General features: G+C 41.2%; 1 pseudogene; it reads left to right on the forward strand.

Annotated features, from left to right (window-relative positions):
* LOC116094875 overlaps positions 1-495 on the forward strand; it is a 1,955-nt pseudogene extending 1,460 nt beyond the window's left edge.
* Positions 496-21,760: the final 21,265 nt, after the last annotated feature.

Consider the following 21,760-nt stretch of genomic DNA (forward strand, 5'->3'; position numbering starts at 1 on the left):
AAAAAAAAAAAAAAAAAAAAAGGGATTCCATACAACCATTGACATTGGCATTACATATACAGAAAAAATAAAAGAAGACATTTTTGATGAAGGCAAATTAAAGTCTGTCGAAAGTGCAATTGGTTTACAGATGAGAAGCAACAGTTTTCTTCTGCATGCTAGCACCAGGTACCAGAAGAGACATCTACAACAAGAAGCTAACATTACAGCCAGTGGATAACTCAACCATTTCTCTATGGACCGATACCGACAAAGTTGCTTCACCAAAGGGAATGAGCACGTATGGGCTTAGGCGACAACTGTATGACCCCCAACTTCTGTGCCTCCCCCACAAAACCTGTCATTCACAATGAAAGCCAGGGCACAGGAACAAATGGGTTGGAGATAAGTGGTAGTGACTTTCAGGCAAAATATCCCTATGAATATCATGCTGAGTACCTGGATGACTATCCTCAAGAATACCAATACAGCAATGACCAGGGCATTGATTATTAGTCACACACAGAAGGGCCGTATTTAAGTCCATTGTTTTTATCCACTGAGACCCAACCTAGCCTTACATAATTCTTTTCTTGTCTACCTAAAACACTACCATGCTTATTGTACCTTTAAAAAAGGCCTTACATGCATTCCTTTTTCATCATCTTCCCTAAATGGTTGCATTTTAGTGCTGGAACAGTTAAATCCCATAGTATAACCAATACCTTGCATATGAAGGAGAAGGGATGCTATGAAAGGACAGACAGTTCCTTGAAGGTCTATGTATTGTTACAATCTTTTACTTAAAACAATAAGAAACTATTTTTATGTTTTACATTTTAATGTGTATCTGGCTTGTTCACAGAAGACTAAAATGTTGGTTTGTTAAATGTGGTCTTTGCCACCTGACACACGGATGTTTTTCTGTAGTATTGTCTGCTATGTTTTAAATAAAGTCACAATCAGTGTGTGTCTGTGATTATATGTGTGTTCATTCTCTTCCTTAAGCTGACAAGGCCATTTCCAAGTGGCACTTCTAAAGGTGTGTATACAAAAATGGCTGCAGACATGGAGGTTTGGGTGGTGTGGTACAGATTTCCTTTATATCAATGTATCACCCTAGAGCTCCTCTGTTTCCTTCAAGTGTCTTTATTGCTGCACTTCTCATCATAAACTTATCTCATTGTATTTTTTAGAAGTAAATATACTTTGGAAAAAAATGAATTAGAAAAGATAGGTTTCTGCCTGTGTAGTCCAATGTTTCTTTTAGTTGAGTCTCCTTTAAACAGTGTCTCTGGCACAGATGTCTAATAGTCGTGTCTTTATCCATTTCAAACATTTGAAATAGCATGTGTAGATTAAAATAACCTTATCCTACTCTGCACACAGACTCTGAGACTGTTTATCAGACCTGTGTGGGAACAGGGAAATGATAAAGACAGCAGTGGGAAGGAGTACAGGAAATGCAGCCTGCGAAAGTTCAGGTAAATGAGGATGAGTACAAATTATAGAAGAGAAAAGTTGCTGACTACCAAGGAAACATCTACGTAAATTCAGGCACTTCCTGGCTTCCATTGAGAAATCTGAGCACATTTAACACTGGGAGGAGTGTGTGAGGATCCAGCTATTTAGGGCTATTCTGAGCAAGAGCAGCTGTGCTCTGTGTTCTGAAACACATGGCTCAACTTTCATAAAGGACAGGATTGGGACAACATGCAAGGTATATTTGAGTTGGCAATTTTGAGATTCCTTAAAAGTTATGTCATGCAAAACTAATTGCTGATAACAAACGTGACAAACATTTGCCATTGAAGAACAGCATTTCAACTAGCATGTGAATTGAAATAGGTAGGTATGGAGTTTCCTCACAATAGCCTGGTTCAGTTCACTCTCCTCAACAGAGAAATTCCCTGGGATTATTGATCCTGAAGGTCATGTTTGGAGGAATAGATCAGGGTAGGGGTAGGTGACAATCTATGTACAACATGGGTTCCTTCTTACAGTATGAATGAGATTCCTGGGGAAATTCACATTTCTTTGGAGTTCACTGTTCAACTGTCTGATATTCAGATGTAAAGACAGTGTCTCTTTAGACTATCTTTATTTCTGCCAGGCAGTTACACTAGGAGCTTTGGAAGTAGACAAACATGACCTTTGGCCTCGTGGAACTTGCAGAATTTGTACACTGAAAATAACCAAGGCACATGAAATAACTATAACACTGACACTAAAATCTGTAAAAACATGTCAAGAAAATTCTCTCAATGGGAACAGTTCTGACCATCTAACCCCAGGCCTCTTTGAAGAATTCCGCTGTGTCCCCAGAAGTAGTTCAATTTGTTGCTTTCAGAAAACACTTGCCCTTTCGTTCCTAAGACACTGGTTTTCAATGATTTGACACAAGCTTGTTTCGTGTCCTCTTTCATCCTCATTTCTCCCTGATATAAAATTTGCCCTCCCTGGAGCTCCCGTCATCTGGACCAGACCTTCTGCCTTCCTGGCCCTAATTATTTCTCTCTTCTCTGGAGTTCTATATTTGTCAGTGCTCTCTAGGAGAACAGAATTTAAGCAGTTTATCACTAAACCCCCATACATCATACATGATATACATATACAAGAATATATACATATATATATATATGTGTGTGTGTGTGTGTGTGTGTGTGTGTGTGTGTGTACATGTATATATGTATATGATATATGGGTATTTAACATATATTAATATATTGTATATTAAATATATAGAGGTGTTATCTGCACCCTGGACAGCTCTCCACCTGACCCTGCCAGATCTTGGTGGTTGGGGGTAAGGTGGCACAGAGTCAATGACACAGACTCCAGAAGCAGGTGAGAAAGGCCACAGCAAGCACGTCTGAGCACGGCTGCAAGCACCTTTGATGCCTTCCATCCACGCGGCCATTGGTTCCAAGAAAGCATCTCTTCTACATCGCAGTTCCTGATGGTTTGCACGAGGACTCCTTGGTCTCTCAGGCAGTCCTCAATTAGATCCTCCTGCAGGACACGGCCCCCAGTGTTTACATAGAGGCAGCCCTGCCATTCCTGCTACACAGAGGGATATATTACATGGAGATAAAATTCATAAATGAGGATTTGTCACAAATGGCTAACAGGTTATGGTTCAGCTAGTCCAACAATGTGTGGATAAGATTGGAGAGATCAATGGAACGCTCAAGAGTCCCATAGATGCTCACTCAGTCCACAAGGCTGGATGTTTTAGCTGATCTTCAGTTGTTGCATGCAATTTTATAAAACCATTCTCGCTCCTTGTCCAGTGCCACTAACCGAGCTATCCTCAAGGATCAACTTCCGCCAAAGGCCATCTCACTCAGCCTCCACGGCTAGCTTTGCCAAGCCACCCAGGTCTCACTTAGCTCTGCCAAGCCACCAGCTTATGTTTGTCCCGAGAATGTAGCCTGTTCCTCTAAACACTTTCCTCCAGCACCTTCATCTCCTCTCGTCCCCTCCCCTTCCTTCTGGGACCCAGAAATCCCACCTTTTTCTCTTCGTCCAGTGATTGGCTTCCACGACCTTTATAAGCACAATCAGGAACCAATTAGGAAAATGACACCTTCACCTACATTCAGTATTCGCCAGAATCTCAAAGAAGTAGGCTCTAATGCTGGGAAAGGGGTGGATTTCACAGTGACAGCAAGAGCAGTCAAAGACAGCTAGCAGACAGTGCACCTCAGATTAAAGGTGAATCTTCCCACCTCAAAAGATCTGAGTTCAAATCTTCCCCTTCAAATGATTTAATTTAGGGAAAAAAAAATCCCTCACCAATGTACCCAGGTGCTAAGGTATTAGTTCCAAATGTAGAAAAATTGAAAACAAGAATAGCCATCATAAATCCACCCCTTGTCAACTTGACACCCAATCACATCTCCTTAAGTCATGACTAATTTCCAAATGAAAACAATAACCGGGTCATAATCATGCCCGTATACCCTCTATATGATCATGACATAAATATCCCTCCTACAAATACAAACACATTATTAATTTTAGAATAAGTGGCAATGTCCCTTGAGGGACATTTTTCTAATATCTCAAACTTAAATCTGATAAACATTGATATTCTCTTAATCAATGTTACATTTCCTGATAAAGAAAACAAAAATTGAAAACACAAATATCTGTATAAACATTCTTAACAAAATATAATAGAAACACTCACATTGATTATCATCCTTGTTTCTGCAACTGGTGAAGTATCCTTAGTCAATATTTAGAACTACCTTCCTCTGTATTTCTACAGAAACACCCATTCTGTATTTCTTTCACTCTTAGCAAGCACCTTAGTAGGTCCTCTTTTCCTGGACATTGATAGTTCATTCTTAATGGGTCTATGCCCTTTGCCCTTTGTTATCCTACCTAGATTATATTGTTATAACTTTAACAATAAAACATAGAATAGCCATCATAAATTCACCCCTTGTCAACTTGACACCCAATCATATCTCCTTAAGTCATGACTAATTTCCAAATGAAAACAATAACCAGGTCATAATCATGCCCGTATACCCTCTATATGATCATGACATAAATATCCCTCATACAAATACAAACTTTAATCATACTTAACTTTAATCATAAGACATAGTAGCACCAAGAGGTACCCAAAATGATCTTCTGCTCTTCAGACATAATCATTTTTATCTCCATTGTAACATAATCTTTCTTAGCTCTATTATAGAGAAATAATCTAATTCCTGCTTGGTAATCTAGATCTGTCACCCTTCTAATGCTGTTATTCCTTTTTTGGCCTGTTGGCTTAAGGTCATCAGAAGCTCAAAGTGACCATGGGTAAGTTTGAGCTTCTAGTTTAATGGATTATTTGTTGTATCCCTAGCAGGAACACTTCTACCTCGAAAACCAAAACTTCTAGGCTACTAGAAATTAAGATAGTAGAAATAGGAAGCAAAAAAATTTTTAGTGCATTGCTAAGGCTGATAACGAGCGGAACTATTCCCTTCTTCACCCTTGATTTCTGGACCAATGGATCCTGGCTATGGGAGAAACAATACCATCTATTAGATACTGATTCAAAGCATAGACTGCCTTCTGGAGAACCCTACTCTAGTTCAAGTAGAGCTCTTCCCTGTTTGACTCTGTAACTGTGACTTCAAAAGGCTACTACATTTTTAATCAAGCCAGCTGCTTCAGAATGGTGGGGAAGATGGAAAAAACAGTGAATTCCATGATCGTGTGCTCACCGCTGTACTTCTTTGACTATGAAGTGAGTTCTTTGGTCAGAAGCAATACTGTAGAGAATACCATTATGGTGGATAAGGCGTTTTTTTAAATCCATGGATAATAGTTCTGGCAGAATCATTACCTGCAGGAAAGGCAACTTCATAGCCAGAACAATTATCTACTCCAATAAGGACAAAGAATTGTCTTTCCCAGGAAAGAAATGGTTTACAACAGTCAATCTGTGACTAGTTGGCTGTCTGGTCATCATGGGGAATGGTGCCATATCTGGGATTCAATGGTAGTCTCTGATGTTAGCAAATCTGGCACTCAGCAGCAGCTGAACAACACTGAACTCCTCAGAACTTCACTGAGGTACAAGGCTCTTGAAACCAAAAAAAAAAAATTAAAAAAATGGAATTTATTTCCCATCCTCTGATGTCCATATATATTACCAGTAAGTCAAAAGTACTTGTTAATTCCTGCTCACGTGGTCCAATCAGCATGATGTCACCAATATAGTGGACCAAAGAGATATTTTGTAGACTAGACAGCTGATCAAGATCTTATCAAACTGTATTATGACAAAGAGATAGAGACTTCATTTATTCTTAAGGTAAAACAGTAAAGGTATACTGCTGGCTTGCCAACTGAAATTAAGCTTTATTGCTCTTTGCCTATGACATAGAACTTTTTAATAATGAATAATTTGTTCTTTGCTTTTCCAATGTTCCCTTCTCTATGTTCCTTTCCTACTAAATATACAGTGACAGGTGATAGGGCCACATGCCTTAACACACACAGACACAGGTACAGAAAAACACAGACACAGAGACAGACACACAGAGACACAGACAGACACAGAGACAGACATAGACACAGAGAGAGGCGTGTGTATATTCATTCACACACACACACACACACACACACACACACACACACACACACACACATCCCGCCCTTTTTCCATTATTATGAATTGAAGCTAGGGTTACTCACATTCTTGGCAAGGGCTCTATATTTTCTCACCCCCTTTTTCTTCTGAAAAGAGTTCTCTTTCTACAACACAAGCTGACCCAGAATTCTTTGTAACATAGTCTGGCCTCAAACTTGTAGTGATATTCTTAACTCTGCCTCCCAGGTGCTGGGATTACAGGAATAAGGAATCTGTTTTGGCTTTATTTTTATTAATTTCTGTTTTGAAACATGACCTTACTAAGTTGTCTAGGCTGGCCTCAAACCTGTGATCCCCTGACTCAATCTTCTAAACAGTGGAATTTTGACATACTCCACAAAACCCAATTATACACAATCTCTATACCAGCACCAGAAATATGAAGGCTGATAGGCTGATATATCCTCGTTGAAAGATATTTAAATTTCAAAATTAAAGTAAGGAAAAAAGGTATATAAATGGAAAATAAAACAATTTAACAAGGAAGAAAATCAAAGCAGAAGAGAGACTGGAATGAAAGAAAGGGAGAAAAAGTGAATGATGTAACAGAGAGATGAGGAGAGTCTTAAAAGAAGCCCATTGCGATCTATTTCCAGATCCAGATCATGATTCTACACAAGTTTTACTATGGCTAGAATGTAAAATGTCCCTATATGCTCATCTGACAGAACAATTGATCCCCTGATGGTGGTGTGGTTTCAGGCCACAGAAAGTGTGAAACAAGTGCTTAACTGGTAAATAAAGGCCCATGGGTCAGAGATTATGGGTTTTAGCCCATTCCCAATCCTGGCTTGAGGCTGCTTGTGATCTGGCTGTGTGGGAAGTTCCTACCACTAGCAACGGATCTATAGCCACCATTCCTTTCCCACTATGAAAGTTAGAGGGAAAGGAAGACTTCCTTCCTCCAGACGCTTCTATTCAGGAATCTGGTCTTGTGAAGGGAACAGTAACTACTTCAACAAACACAGGATGCCTGATAATGGTGTTATGACAGACAGCTAGGAGTGGCTCTCTTTTGAAAAAGATCTGTATCCTTTCTTGGTGCCACAAGGTTAACTACTAGCAGGGCGTAAGCCCTGGCATCTCTGCCTTTGTTTGTGTGGCTCCTTTACTTTGGCTGTGACCCCTACGGGCCTTAATGGAGGCATGTTAATCTCTAGGGAGTGTCTGTCTACCTAACCATTCTTAGTAGTTTTCAAAGGCAGAGGCACAAAGTCATTGTCCAAAAGAAACAGTCGAATTCCTGGAACAAGTTCTGCTGTATAGATACTTTCCAAGTGAAAACAATTATCTCTGCCCACACCCTGAACAGAGCCACCCATAGGAACCAGACTGAACCCCCTCAGGGATGGCAGAGATTAGCAACTTAATAGCACATTGCAGGGCCAGGTAACATTTACACCAGCACTGTCCTGTTGGGCAATACCTCTTTCTCCACAGCACTTCTTCCTCTGTTTAAACCTAAAGCTAATTATGACTGCATCACTTGACACCCCTCTAACTTCTTCACAACACAATGACCCACTCTCCTTCTTCGATTTTCTCTGTTGCCTCTTTAGTTGTTTTATTGGAGTCGCTAGAACAGTCTGCCTGGGTTGCCAACCAGGACTTCTACTCTTCAGCTGGTGTTAAGAATTCTTTCTGAGTTGGCTCTCCATCAGCTAGCAGAACCCACAGTCAAGTCACTTGATCTTTTATTGATCGTATTTGATCTTTACTGTTCTGTTATTGTGAAAAGACATCATGCCCACAGCATCTCTTAGAAGGGAAAATTGGGGTTTGCTCACAGTTTCAGAGGTTAGTCCATGATCGTGGTGGGGAGCATGCTGACACGCCGGCAGACGTGCTGAAGTAGCTGAGCGTTCTACATCCAAGATCTACATGAAAAGAAGACAGAGAAAGCCTCTGGACGAAGCTTGGGTTTTGGAAACCCTAAAGCCCACGCACAGTGACGCCTTTCCTCCAAGAAAGCCACACCTCCTAGTCTTTCCAAATATTGCCACTCTCTGATGACCAAACATTCAAATCTGTGAGCTTCTGACGGCCGTTATTTATTCAAACCGCCACACTCATTAAATCTCATTTTCGGTACCTGTAAAACTTTATTGGAAATGTAAACTGGAGTTTACATTTAAAATGGGTGCTACACCATTTCATTTCTCCTAGGCTACTGATGAAACATTCTGACTCGGAAGCTGTGTAGTTGAATTTTCCTGAACTTCCTGTCTCCTACATAGGGTCCCTCTGAAAAGCAGCATGATGTCACAGGTGTATGCTAACGCCCCAGAAGACAGAGACGGCTACTCAACTAGAGGATCCAACACAAGAAGCACACGTCTCTGGGACCCAAACCTTGCCTGGCTGCTTAGATGGGCAGGCTTCTTTCTCTTCTTTCTTTGACAGACCTGAACATGTTTTAATTGACATAGAAGGCTTTCAAACACTCTCCACAAAGACGTAGCTAACATTTCCTTTTACAAAAAGGTGTAACTTGGGGAATTTTCCTTCCAACTTCACCAATACATATTTTTTTCAATTTTTGTATACAAAATACTTGTCCCATATAATATATTCTGATCATAATTTTCCCCTTCCCATGACTCCTCTTGGATCCTCCATCCTCCCCACTTCTCCACTTCCCAAAATCATGTTCTTTTTTCATCCCTCTCCCCAAAAAAGGAAAAACAAAAAAATTGATAATCAAAACAACAAAAGGAGAAAATCAATAAGACAAAAAAATTACCAAAGCAAAACAAAGCACACACATACCACAGTGAAGTTTGTTTTGTGTTGGACAGTTCTCCTGGACATAGTCCCTGCCCTGGGGTGTAGTTGACGTAGTTAACATACCCAGTGAGATTCCATTGGAGAAAACTGAGTTTCCCTTTCCCAACAGGTGTCAATTGTAAAGAGCTTCTTGGTTAGGGGTTGGACTTTATGTCTACTTTCCTTTTTCTGTGTTCGGATTTTGTATGGTTTTAACCTGTATGGATCCTCAGTATGCTGTCATTCTCTTTCTGACTTTATATGTTTATCAACCTTGTTGTGTCTGAAAGACACTGTTTCCTTGGAGTTGTCCACTCCCTATGACTCTAATAGTCTTTCTGCCTCTTCTTCCACATAAATCCCTGAATAAAGAAGAAAGGGGTTTTATTTAAAATATTCCATCTAGGTCTGAGTACTCCGAAGTCTCTCGATCTCTGTCCATAATCCAGTTGTGGATCTCTGTATTAGTTCACATCTATTCTAAGAAGAAGCTTTTCTGATGAGGGTTCAGGGATGCTGTAAGCTACAGTTATATCAATGTGCTCCTCTAGCAGAATAATAGTCCTAGGTTTTCCCTTAGTCTTATGACATGTCTAGTCTCAGATTCTTGGTTATTTCAGCAGTGGCATATATAGCTTCAATCTCATAGAGTAGGTCTTAAATTCAATCCAAATATGGTTGGGTTTTTTTTCCATAATATTTGTACTACTGCCACACCATTGTATCTTGCACGTAGGTCTCCACAATAGGTTTCAGGATTTTTGTACCTGGCTGATATTATTTCTTTTCTCCTCCAGTGCCTTGGCAAGTACTTTGCAGCACCATGCATGCTATTCATAGAGGTGAAGGTTCTAGTTGGGTACCAGCTTGATATTTTTCCAGGTTCACTGACAAAAGAAAGTTGTGCTTCAACAGGAGGGCTTTGCCCTTATGTTATAAAGAGCAAGCAGTAGCCTTGTCGAAAGCCTGTGATACATGGGGAAAGGCAGTCTAGGAGACCTCTTTTACCAATGGATCAACAATATATAGCCCTTTCCTTGAAATGGAAGTTTTCTTTGATGGTAAAAAAATAAAAATGTATAGTTAGGCCATTATATCTCTATTATATATTAACTGCATTAAAATCTCTGTTATATATGTATACATTTTAGAGGCCTCTATGGTAGGAAGTTTTGCTGTGGTTTTTCAAAAGGCTTTTAATATTAGTTGTTCTACCCCCATCTCCTCTTCTTTACCCTCCCTAATTTAACCAAACTATGGTCACACTAAAGAGCATATGAAAATGTCTTCATAATGAACTGAATAAGGGAAAGAAAACATGACCTCAGATTAGACACATAAATACCACAAGTACTAATGGTTATCTCTGGAAGGTGGGCTATGTAATCTTGCTTTGGGTTAGATTTGGTTGGATTTGGCTAGATTGTGTGTGTGTGTGTGTGTGTGTGTGTGTGTGTGTTTGTGATGAAAAAAAATCATCATACAAGCAAGTAAAAGAAGAAATTTCCCTGAGAAATTTCCTAAAGTCTTGTACAAATTTTCAGGGAGTCCCACATTCCAGATCAGTTTAAAATAAGAGAACTGTGAGGGGTTAGTATAGTCTAGACCTGTTCTATTCCCAATCCAGGGCAAATGGCAATCAAGCCTTGAGAGACTTTGAAATCTTCATTCTTCTATTGCCTTCTTAATTTAAACTTAGTATTTCTGAAAGTTACTTTATTAGGAAAGAAATCCATACAGTCTTATGTCGGGGCCTTTGTGGTAGGTATGTCATATGGGAACCTTGAAGGGAGGGAAGTAGCCATATTCCAGCATTGCAAAGCTAAAGTAAATACTGGTTACATGGACTGTACCCCAATCCCAGTGTTTTCCCAGCCTTCCTAATTTCTCAGATGAAGGCAGACCACACAGAGCTTTGACCAGCCTTCTGTCTACTCCTCTAGCCTGTTCCTCCACCCCCTCTGCTTCTTCCCCTAGTCTGGATCTTCACTTCATTTGTCAAGTAAGCATCATCAATGAGGGTGTGTTATGTTATGTGAAAGACTTTTAAGCTCCTTACAGTGATAAATCACAAATTTGGCTTGGGGATATAAAATATATCTCTGTTCTGAGAAAAAGAAGTGATTTGAAGAAGAAAATTACCTAAGCAAAACAGGTTCCAGCATCACTCCATTCCAGAAGCAAGTCTGGGAGCAGGCAGGATACTGACTGGCATTCTGGAAGTAAGACTTGGGTCAGGTAGGTGGCTGCTCTAACAACCCTCCCCAACAGCAACAGCTCCCGGACAAAAAAGGAAGAGAAAGTTTGATTTCTGTTTCCAAATGATTTTGTAGTAAGTATACGATGTAGGGTTTTCGGGGGTCCTCTTTATCTCAGCTGTCTATGTTCTCATTCCCCCATCATTGGTGTTCCCCAATTCAAAAACAGGCTCAAGAACAGACTCTCCCCTTGTGGGTCTGCATTCTGCCCCACTGCTGGAGTATGGAAGCATCTGGGGAGATGAAGGAAAAGTGTGCTTCACTGTTTACCCTTCACCACTGCCAAAGGGCCCTGGGCTTTAGGGAAGCACTCGGGAGGTGGGAAATGCAGCCTAGGATGTGGGAAGCCAAAGCTGAGTTCCCAAGTTCCTGAGCATCCAGTCGCTGCTGGGAAACCACACAGAGGGGTCGGAACAAATGGTTGGGGATCCATGGGCCTCCCATGATGAGCCCAGGACCAGGGGCTCCCAAACTCCTGGACATCCAGGCTCCACTGAGTCTCAAAGAATTGGGAACTCAGTTGGGGGCCCGTGGGCTAAGGATGATGGGGAATTGGGGCTCCTGCTCCGCTCGCTGGAGATTGACCATAGCTTGTGGTTGTGTGGGAGTACAGAGAGGCCCTCTTCGGGAGACTTAGGCTGTGGTTTGGTAGTTAAAGGCTTTCTCTATTGCTCCCCATGGCAGGTCTAGATGAAGTGCTTGGGAGTTCATCGTGGTCTGTTGTTATGGTCCTAGCAAAAAACAAGGGTGTTTGAGGAATTTAGTCTTGAAAGGCATCCTTTAAATCGGGAGGGAAGAGTTGAGGATTTGTCTGTTTTGGATAGCTGAGGAAGGAAATACCATGTTAATTATGTATCTGGGAAAGGCAGCAACAGCTTGTCTGTAAAAGGAAACTGGTTGTTAATTAAGGATTAAAGAGTGGTTATCCGCATAGTTGGTTTGACCTGTGGGAGTAGATTAAATATGATTTTTGAAACTTAAAAGAAAGTTTAAACAAATTGAAATTTTTTAGGACAATTTTAGGTTAGAAGGCATGAATGCTAGGGGAAAAATAAACATATAAATAAAGAAGCATGAAATTTTGGGGGTTAAGGGTTTCAGGTGTGTTTTTTCTAATTCTAGCAGCAAGATCTTATCTATTGTCCTTTCTTAGCTGGATCTTTTTGCCTAGGTGAAGTGGGGAGAGGCCTGCTCTGTCATTCAATGGTGATGTGCTCTAGCAGTCATGTGTCCCCCTTCCCCCCCACACACACACACACTTGTTTTTTTCTTGACTGCTATTGCTAGAAGGCAGGTGGGCAGTATGAGAGAGGGAGCATGCTCCTGCAGTAGGGCTCAAAATAAGGTCTGGAGAGTGATATTAAAAGTCAAAGGGGGGACTCAGGAGCAGAGAGCAAAGGAGTAAAGCAGGGGAAGCAGGAGGCGGGAGGGGAGGAGTGGGGATCTGGAGAGAGGGGGAAAGGGATCAGAGAGAGAGATAGAGAGAGAGAGACAGAGACAGACAGAGAGACAGAGAGAGGGCGGAGGGGAAGAGCTGGATCTTTTAAACTAGTGTTAGGAGTTACTCACTGTCCTTGTTTAATCTGCAGTTTCAGTGTGGTCAATAGTAGGAGTATGTATCAGCGGGGTATTCCCTATGTTGTAGGAGCCAGTCGTGAGTCCATGTTTTGCCCTGCCGCTGGGGCACTGGACATGGCCCCTTGGGCAGGTGGAACACAGGAAAGGCTAGACTGCATTTACCCAGCACTGTTGATGCTGATGCTGTTGCTCTCAGGTGCTGGGCTTCAGGGAAGCTCAGAGGGTGGGAAAACACAGCCTAGGATGTGTCAGGCCAAAGCTGCAGTTCCCTTACTTCAGGGCATCCAGTCACCACTGGGATGCGTAGAGGAGTTCAGAAGGAAGGATGACAGGCCCACAATGAGACTGGGAACACGGAAATGGGGAACTCCGACTTTGCTCATTGACTATGTTCTTAGTTTATCGATGGTTGTCTAGAGGCACAGAAAGGCCTTCTGCAGGAAGCTTAAGCTGCAGTTCTATAGGCAAAGGCCTTCCCCAAGCTCCCTATGACAGTTCTTGATGAAAGCAACTGTCCATGCATATCCATATCGTTTATTGACTGTTCATCATGGAAGATGGATACATTTCATCTCCTCAGGGAGGATCAGAGATTAAATTCTTTTGCAGGGAGGAATGTCCAGGAAGGGAAGCTTATTGGCTAAGCCCTCAGGACCTCTAGATAGCTCATTAGCATGAAGAACTATTTTGGGCTATGTGACAACAGGTCCTGTTTCTTATGTGGGAAGTGTAGCAAGTGTTCCAGGCCAGGAAACTGGTAGGGAGTAGGGAGCTGCGCTTCCAGCTCAGGGTGCCTGAGTGCTAGGGATGCTGAACCAGCTCAGTCTAGCAATTTTCCTGGCATGGTCCACTATCCCACATCCTCCATTCTCTCTAGTTTGTTAGGTCCTATTTCCCATAATTCCATAAGATGGATTATTTTACATCTTTGATTGTAGAATAGATACATTCAATGCTGTTTGTTATTTTCATTTGTACATGTACACATGAATATTTGTTTATGTATGTGAACATGTTTCTCTGTGTGCTCATACATGCATGTTGAGCCAGAGGTCAATTGTCCATATATTTTCTCGGGAGCCATGTACCTTGTTTTTCTGAGACAGGGTCTCTCACTGGGACTTGAGGATGACAAATTTCTTAAGCTGACAGGTCCGCAAGCCTTAGAAATCCATTTGTGTTCTCCTCCCTTGGGGTGGAGCTATAATCATTTACTCCTACCATCAGCTTTTTATGTAGACACTGGGGATTGAACTTAGGTTCTTCCTCATGCTTATGTGACAAGTGCTTTACTGACAGAGCTATGTTCCCTTAACGTTTCGTTGCATGACATGGATATTATACAATGTTTTCAATTTATGCAGTTCTAGGGGGGCTATGTATTCTTCAGCATGACCTGAAGAATCCAACTAGTCAAAATCAAAGTTATGAATATGAGAAAATCAATCTACATTCTAAGTTATAAGGTAAGAATTGTTTCACCATGTTAACTCTGGAGCCTACTAAACACTGACCAGATACATTGAACTGTAATAGAAATACAATGATATCAAGCAACGTAATAAGTTGGATGGCTGCTGTGGGCATACTGGAGGTGAACAGAGTATAGGGGAGGAGGGGTTACCAATGCAAAGCAATGAGGCCTGGCACTGTCACAATAGGGTGTGAAACCTGGTGTGACCTGGCAATCATCCCAGTCCACAAAAAATGAAGCCACTCTGACTTCCAGGCTTTTCGGTAGGGACATGCTCTCAAGTATCTCAAAGACCTAACAAGTCATCGCAGATCTGTCCTTCACAAATCCAACTCCAACATGAAACAAGGATTAAAATGCAAAACAGTCTAATTCAGGCATGGAAATATGGCCATGGAACAATATTTTAAATACATCCTCTTCCTGAAGAAAGTCAGACTCATTCTAGGTTTATTATTTGTTTCAACGCAGGGTGAGGCAAGAATTTTGAGCCGGCCAGTAAGGTAGGGCTTGGCGATGGGGCTTGTTGGAAAACTAAAGTGACCAGAGCTAGGATCCCAGCACCCAGATAAAATCAGGGCTTAGCAGTACACATCTCCAATCCCAACACTGAGAAGCTGAGGCTGACACTTGCACACTAGCCCAGGCTAGGTAAAATGATGAGTCCCATGTTCAGTAAGAGACAGTGGGGTGGGGGAGAGGGAAAGAGAGAGAGAGAGAACAAGTAAGCAAGACACCCAAAGTCAACCTCTTGCATATGTGGACACAAATATAAAAAAACAGAATTAGGTCTTCTCCCTCTGTTCCCCTGGCCACAATGTCTCAATCGTATCCCCAGTTTTGCAGCAGAACACCTGTGACAGTCTTCACTGACACCTTGTTTCCATTCCTGTGAGTCCTATAGCTTCCCTCCCACTACTCATTGCCTTGTCCCAGCACCCAACCCCAGAAGTCACTTCCTTTCCTGCCAGAGCAGCAAGTAGAGAGCAGACTCACACCTTTCCTTGTTCTCTAGACGCAATCCTCCAATTCTCACCTTGGCTCTGCAGCAGAAAACTTGCTGTGGGCTCCCTTTCTTTTCTGACCTCACAGGCAACAAATCACAAAGACCTTCTCCTCCAACATGCCTTTCCTCACCTCACCCCATTATAGTAGGCTCCAATACCACAGGCATAGCCTGGGAACACACCGCTTGAGCATGCCAGGAAAACAACAAGTCCACACAAAATATTCTACCAGGCGGCACACAGCCACCATACTCTCCTAAAGCCCATGGAAGAAGCAAAAAAAAAAAAAAAAAAAAAAAAAAAAAAAAAAAAAAAAAAAAAAAAAAAAAAAAAAAAAAGAGGAAAGAATCACGCATCCAAAGGAAAAAAAAAAGATACACTCACCCAGACCTATAAACATCCTAATCCCAAATGCCTAGATATTAGTGTATAGCCACAATCAATAAAACCCAGGAAAATATTTCTCCACTGAAACCCAGCAACCTTACCACAGCAGGCACTGAATATTCTAACGTATCTGAAGCATAAGAAAAAGACCTAAAAGTAGGCTTGTGAAGCCCTTAAAGAGGAAATAAATAAATCCCTTAAAGAAACTCCAGAAAATGTACACGACTGCTGCGAAGGATATGAATAAAACCAATCAAGATAAAAAGATGGAAGTAGAATCAACCTAGAAGACCTACACTAACAGAATTCTGGAAAAGAATGATGTGGGAATTCAAGCAGAAACTACAGAGGCAAGTTTCACTCAACAAAATATAAGAGATAGAAGAAAGAATTTCAGGTATTGAAGATATGACAGAAAAAATAGAGCCATAAGTCAAAAAAAATGGTTAGTCTGAAAAACTCATAACACCAAACATCCAAGAAATTTGGGACACTAGGAAAAACCAAATATAACAGAAATAGATGAAGGAGAAATATCGCAGCTCATAGACCCTGAAAACATTTTCAACAAAGTCATAGAAGAAGATTCCCTAACCTAAAGCAGGAGATGCCTATAAAGGTAAAAGAATTATACAGAATGTCAAATAGGCTGGACCAAAAGGAAAAGTTGTCTTGCCACATAATATTCAAAACACTAAACAACAGAATGAAGAATGAATATTATAAGCTATAAGTAACATACGAAGGCAGACCTAGTAAAATTACATCTTAATTCTCAAGTGGAGACTCTAAAAGCTAGAAGACTCTGGAAAGATGTGCAGCAGACTCCAAGAAACCACAGATGCCAGCCCAGATTAGTATACCGAGCAAAATATTCAATCACCATCGATATAGGAAATAAGATATTCCATTAAAAAATCAAATTTAAACAATATCTATAAATGTAATCCCACAAAAAGTGCAAGAATGAAAATTAAAACCTAAGGAGACTAACTACATCCATGAAAACACAGGGAATAAATAACCTCAGACAAGCAAAATCAAAAGAAGCAAAACACACACACACACACACACACACACACACACACTACCACCACCTACAATAACAGCAATAACAACAAAGTTACAGGAATCAGCATTGATCCTGTCATTGATATCACTCAATATTAGTGGTCTCAATCCCCCAATAAAAAGAAACTAGCAGAATGGATGTGTACACAATACCATCATTTTGTTGAATCCAAGAAACACATCTCAACATCAAAGATCAACCTTGCCTCCAGATAAAGGATGATAAAAGTCCTGGGAAAGTTAGGAATACAACGGACTTATCTAAACTTAATAAAGGTAGTTTAGCAAGCCTATAGCCAGTATCATATTAAATGGAGATAATAATCAAAAAAATCCCACTAAAATCAGGAATAAGATAAGGTTGTTTTTTCTCATCTTATCTATCCAATATAGTGCTTGGAATCTCAGCTAGAACAATAAAACAACTGAAGGAGACCATGGGGTTACAAATTAGAAAGTAATAGAAGGGAAGTCCAATTACCTTTATTTGCAGATATGACAGTATACATAGTGGCCCTAGATAGTCCACAGTAGGAAAAATCCTAAAGCTTTTAAAGAGTTTCATCAAAGTAGCTGGATACAAAATTAACTCACAAGAACCAGTAGTCCTCCTATATCCAAAAGTAAAACAGACTGAGAAAGAAATCAGGAAAACAATACCTTTCACAATAGCCTCAACAGTATAAAATATCTTCGGGTAATGCCAACCAAGCAAGTAAAAGATTTATATGATCAAAACAGTAAGTCTTTGAAAAAAAAATTGAAGAAGACAGCCAAAATTGTAAAGATTTCCCATGCTCATGCATCTGTACAATTAACATAGTAAAAATGGTCATCCTACTAAAAGCAATCTACAGATTCAAGGCAATCTCCATTAACAGTCATACAGAATTCTTCACAGATACTGAAAAGACATTCTCAACTTCCTATGGAAAAAAAAAACAGTTAAAATATTCTTCAATAATAAAAGAACTGCTGAATGTCCCACCATTCTTGATTTCAAGTTGTGCTACAGAGTTATAGTCAAGCAAGCAAACAAATAAACAAACAAAACACTTGGTATTGGAACAAAAACAGACATGCTGATAAATGGAATCAAATTGAAGACACAGACTTAAATCCACACACCTATGAATACCTGGTTTCTGATAAAGAAGCCAGAAAGACACACTAGAAAAAAGACAGAGTTTACAGTAAAAGATGTGGGTCAAACTGGAAGGTTGTATCTTGAAGAATCCAAATAGATTCATATCTGTCACTCTGCATAAAACTCTACTCCAAATGGATTAAAGACCTCAATATAAATCCAGGTATAGTGAACCTATAGAAGAGAAAGTGGGCAATAGCCTTAAATGCATTGGCCTAGAAGAACACTTTCTGAACAGAACACTAATAGCACAGGTGGCTAAAATCAACAATTAATAAATGGGACCTCATAAAACTGAAAAAGTTTTGCATTGCAAAGGACACTGCCATTTGAACCAAACATCAGCCTACAAAATAGCAAAACATTTTTACCAACAGAGGACTAATATACAAAATACATAAAGAACTCAAGCAATTCGATATAAAAAAACAGATAACCCAATTAAAGATAGGGTGCAGATCTAAATGGAGAATTCTCAACACAGGAATCTCAAGCGGCTAAGAAACACTTAAAGAAATGCTCAACATCCTTAGCCACCAGGGAAATGCAAATCAAAATGACTCTGAGATTCCATCTTACACCCGTCAGAATGGCTAAGATCAAAAATGTGACAGTGCATGATGGTATGGATGTGGAGCAAGTGGAACATTCCTCCATTGTTGGAAGAAACACAAACTTACTCAGTCACTATGACAATCAGTATGGTGGTCCTCTGTGGGGCAGTAGGCAGTTCTGACAGCCAAAATCCAGTAGAGCGGCCACCTGGGAACCCTGGAGACCCACTGAGCGAAGTAAATTTGTTCACAAGGGACGATAGGAGTTTGGTGATAACTCCTGAGACCAATAGCTCAGATTTCAGCCCAAACCCCTCACAGCTGCCCCTGCAGGAGATGTGTGCTCTCTCAGGCTGACACTGCCTCAAACTCCCAGCATTCTAGCTGGACCTTACACCCAGTCATCTGACCACAATCTAGACATGCCACGCCCCATACAATAAAGAGGGGCGGTTTGCCCTCCTCCTCACTTTCTTGTTCTCTTACTTCCTCTCTCACTCTTCTCCTCTCGCTCTCTTCCTCTCCTACTTTTCCTCTCACTCTCTTGCTCTTACTCTTGGTCTCTTGCTCTTCCGTCTTTCCTTCTCTCTTACGCTGCTTCTCCCTCTCTTGCTCTTTGTTTCTCTGTCTCTCCTCTCTGCTTTTTGTTCTCTTCTCCTGCTTTCTTTCTCTCCTTTCTCTCTCTCTCCTCCTTTCTTTCTCTCTACTTAGCATATTCTATCCTTCCTACAATAAAATAACTCATTTATACATTGCCTCCTTTTTAATTAAGGCACCATGCAACAAACAGGTCATCCCCCAGGGAAGAGAGAGAGACCAGGGCCTCAGCAACAGGCCCTCTGCAGAGAGAGAGAGAGAGAGAGAGAGAGAGAGAGAGAGAGAGAGAGAGAGAGAGAGAGAGAGAGAGAGAGACAGCCACAGGCAGGCCTCAGCCCAGGCCGCTCCCAGCCCCCCTGCTCTTGGAACAACAGTCCTCACAAAGATGGGAATTGATCTCTTTCATAACCAGATATTCCACTCTCAGGCATATACCCAAAGGATACTTCATCCTACCATCAGGACACTTGCTCAACCATGTTCATTGAAGCTCTATTCATAATAGGCAGAAATTGGAAACTTAGACGTCCCTCAACAGAAGAATAAATAAACATAATGTGGTACATTTACACAATGGAGAATTCGTTAAAACCCATCATGAAATTTGCAGGCATTCCCTTTAATGTTCGGTTATGGGTCTCTGCATCTTTTTCAGTCAGCTGCTGGATGGAGCCTCTCAGAGTACAGTTAACTAGGCTCCTATCTCTAAGCATAACAGATATCATTAATTGTGTCATGGATTGGTTCTTGTCCATGGAATGGGTCTCAAGTTGGGTCACTCCCTCAGTCTCTGCTTCAACTTTGTCCCTGCACTTCTTGTAGGCAGGACAAATTTGGGGTTTCATGGGTTTGATTGGTGTCCTTATTCCTCCACTGGCTACAGGAGGTAACCACTTCAGTCTCCTAACCACCCAGAACCAGGAGTTTCAGCTAATATCATCTCCATAGACACCCTGGATCCTCTCCCCTCTCAAATCTCTAACATGTCTTAGAGATCCCTCTACTCATTGTGTCATGATTTCTCTTCATTCTCCCAGATCTCTCTTTCTCTCTCTCCCTACACCTGATCTCCCACTCCCACCCCCACCTTATAAAAGAGTTCAAGTAAGGATTGAGTAACCCAGAGGGAAGAGGAACTCCACAAAAAGACCAGCTGAGTTGACTTTTCTGGACTGTTGGTGGGGTATCAAATAGTGTACAAGGGCTGGACCTAGGTCCCATACACATATGTAGCAGATGTCCAGTTTGGCCTTCATACAGGTCCTCCAACAACTGGAACAGGAGCTAACCCTGACTCTGTTGCCTGGCTATGAATCCTGTTCCCCTAACTGGGCTGCCTTGTCTGGCCTCAGTGAGAGAGGATGTGTCTAATCCTACAGTGAATTGAGGGGCCAGGGTAGGGTGATAACCAGGGGGGACTTCCCCCTTCTCTGAGGTGAAAGGGAGATGGGATAAGGGGAGCAGCCATGTGAGAGGAGGACTGGGAAGGGGGACTGTGATTGGGATGTAAAGTGAATAAATTAGTTAATTGAAGAAAAAAATAGAAAATTGAAGGTACTTGGATGGAACTCAGAAAAAAAAAAAAAGTTGAGTGAGGTATCCTAGACCCAGAAAGATAAATATGATGCATTCAATTATATCTGAATATTAGCCATTTAAAAATTGATAACCAAGCTACGTTTCATATAACCAGAGAGGTTAGGCATAGAGGGAGGGTTTAAGAGATCTCCCTAGGAGAAGGAAGAAAATAGATTTTATGGTTTGGTTAGATCAGGGTTTCCGGGGGGGGAGGGGGAAGAATGTGAGGATCAGGTGGGAAAAGTGAGGGGAGATGGAATCTAAGTAGGGGAATGAGCAAGAAGATAGCAAGAATTGAAGGGAACTTGAGGGTTGGTATGGAAACCTAATGAAGCAGAAATTCCTGTAATATATGAAGGTGATCCTAATGAGATCTGCAAATAAAGAGGGGGGGAGGCAAACTCCTACTGCCCATCTCTTGTCACCAAACCAAGCTTCCGGTACTGGTACTGAATTTCATCCAATCGAGTTGTCGGCCAAAAGCAACTCGTGGAAATCCTCAGACAACTCTGCCTATTGCAAAGACAATGAATAGCTCTCTACAACCTGACAACAAGACCCCATTGCTGAAGACCATATCCATCCAACCCCCTGGACACGGAGAGGTTAAGCAGGTTCCTACAATGAAATTTCACCCCCATTTTCTACTGTCTATGACCTGGAAAGTTACCCTGAAGGCTACCAAAAGAGAAAAGTAAACATTGACTCCAACAAAAAATTGTCGATCTATCATCTGTCCTGCCTGTAAAATATGGAATGGCAATGGTGGCACAAACCTTGCGGGGGTAACCAAGTGAGGTCTGATTTGACTTAAAGCCTGCTGCACGAGATGGAATCCATACCTAACACTGCTTAGGTGGCTAAGAACCAGATTCGAGATACTCCAAAGACCTAAGGCAAAACCAAATACTACTTGTCTTTTTTTTTAAAAGGTAACATAAAATGACTCCTAATGATATTCCGCTCTGCTCAGTAATACTCATAGATCAGTACCTTATTCAGCCCTCATCAGAAAAGTTTCTTCCTGTAGCACTTGGGATCAGCCAGAGAGACCCATAGCCACACACTATGCAGAGAAAGAGATCTTGGAGCAGCCAGCTCTAAAGCAGATATATCCATCATCAAATCCCTTCTCTCAGAACTCGGGAAACCTCAAAGAAGAGAAGGCAGAAGCAGTGGGGAGACAGAGGGGACAAAC

This window comes from Mastomys coucha, unplaced genomic scaffold, assembly GCF_008632895.1.
Source record: "Mastomys coucha isolate ucsf_1 unplaced genomic scaffold, UCSF_Mcou_1 pScaffold17, whole genome shotgun sequence".
In the NCBI taxonomy this organism is placed as follows: Eukaryota; Metazoa; Chordata; class Mammalia; order Rodentia; family Muridae; genus Mastomys; species Mastomys coucha.